This window comes from Elephantulus edwardii, unplaced genomic scaffold (assembly GCF_000299155.1).
Source record: "Elephantulus edwardii isolate Elephantulus edwardi_28Jun2011 unplaced genomic scaffold, EleEdw1.0 scaffold00236, whole genome shotgun sequence".
NCBI classification, from domain to species: domain Eukaryota; kingdom Metazoa; phylum Chordata; class Mammalia; order Macroscelidea; family Macroscelididae; genus Elephantulus; species Elephantulus edwardii.
In genome coordinates this window covers 3,420,088-3,421,490 of record NW_006399986.1, presented here as the reverse complement: position 1 = coordinate 3,421,490, position 1,403 = coordinate 3,420,088, and positions in this window count along the sequence as shown.

Below are 1,403 nucleotides of genomic sequence, written 5' to 3'. Positions count from 1 at the left end.
AAAAAAAAAATCAGTCAAAATTGCGTGATTGACTCTGAGCACATCATTTGCAAGTTAAAGAGCATTAAAGTAAAAAAGCCCCAGAGAGGAAGTCACACCTTATCCCACCACCTGGACGGGAAATTGTGGCCATTTCCTTCCAGGCTTTTTTTTTTTAAAGTAACATCTGTCTGTGGTTCAGCTCAAGTTTTAGCACAATTAGGGAACTATTTGATGTTAATTTCTACTTTCTACAAGTGTGTATTTTAACTCCTTTTGGAAAAATTACCCATATGATCCAGAAATTCCTTACTGAAAAATAAACTAAGGAGAACGTGAATGAGATGAAAAAATCCTACAAGTCCCCTCAGGGGTTTAAATGAACCACCAAAATTCAATTCCATACAGTCTACAAAGCTAGTCAGTTTAAACAATTACAAGTGAAACTGTACATTGAAATATTGCAGCATTTGTTTTTCTTAAAGGCTCAGACAATATATGGGTGTACAGAAAACATGGCCTGCTTTTGGGCCAATTCTGACTAATGTAGATCTTCTGGGATGGGATGGGATCACGCCGCCTCATCTGGGAAGTGGATTCAAACTGCTAACCCTTCAGTTAGTTGTCCCCAATATTTGCTGTGCCACGTGGGGACCATTACATTTTTTTAAAAAAAATAAAAGTTATGAAGTCAACTCAGTATACTTAAAACAAAACTCAGGCTGTTTTTGGACAGGAGATTGCACAAGACTTTTAGGTGTAAACTGTGACTCGGGTTTTGGATTTTAGTTTCACCCAAATGTTTCTAAGCTCTCAAGACTTCTTTCCAGCCAACTCTACAATTTAGGAGGCAATTTCTGTAAAATGGGATCATGAGCGGCTGAACATGCATCTCTGGAGAGAAGGTACAGACTGGACAAAGGAAATCCCCAATAAATGCAGGGAAAAGGCAAGAGAGAGTTGCGAGTGCGAAGGTTTTGAGATTGTAATCCTGAAACAAAGACCCTGGGGAGTCGGGGGTGGACTGAAGACAAGAGGTGGTCACCACTAACCACAAAAAGCCAAGCCTCATGCATGAATGGAAGAGAGTGGACATAGTGGTCTATTCTTTATATGATTAGAAAGTTTGGAGCCAAGCTGCGTAGGTTCGAGTCCCTGCTCTGCTGCTCCATTTCTAGAATTCCAGGAGCTGCTGTCCTTCAGACCCCTGAGCAGTGATCCTGGGAGTAACAGCCATTTTTAAGCGAATCGTTGGGAACTAAAAGAACAAAACGCACAACACCTGGCACATTAAAACAGTTTTTTGAAGTGTTATTTAAAAATTATTTCTCCATCACAGATTTGTCCAACAATGTAGTCATTAGCCACGTGTGGTTGCTTAATGAAAATGAAGTAAAAATTAAAAATCAGAATCCCTCCCATAC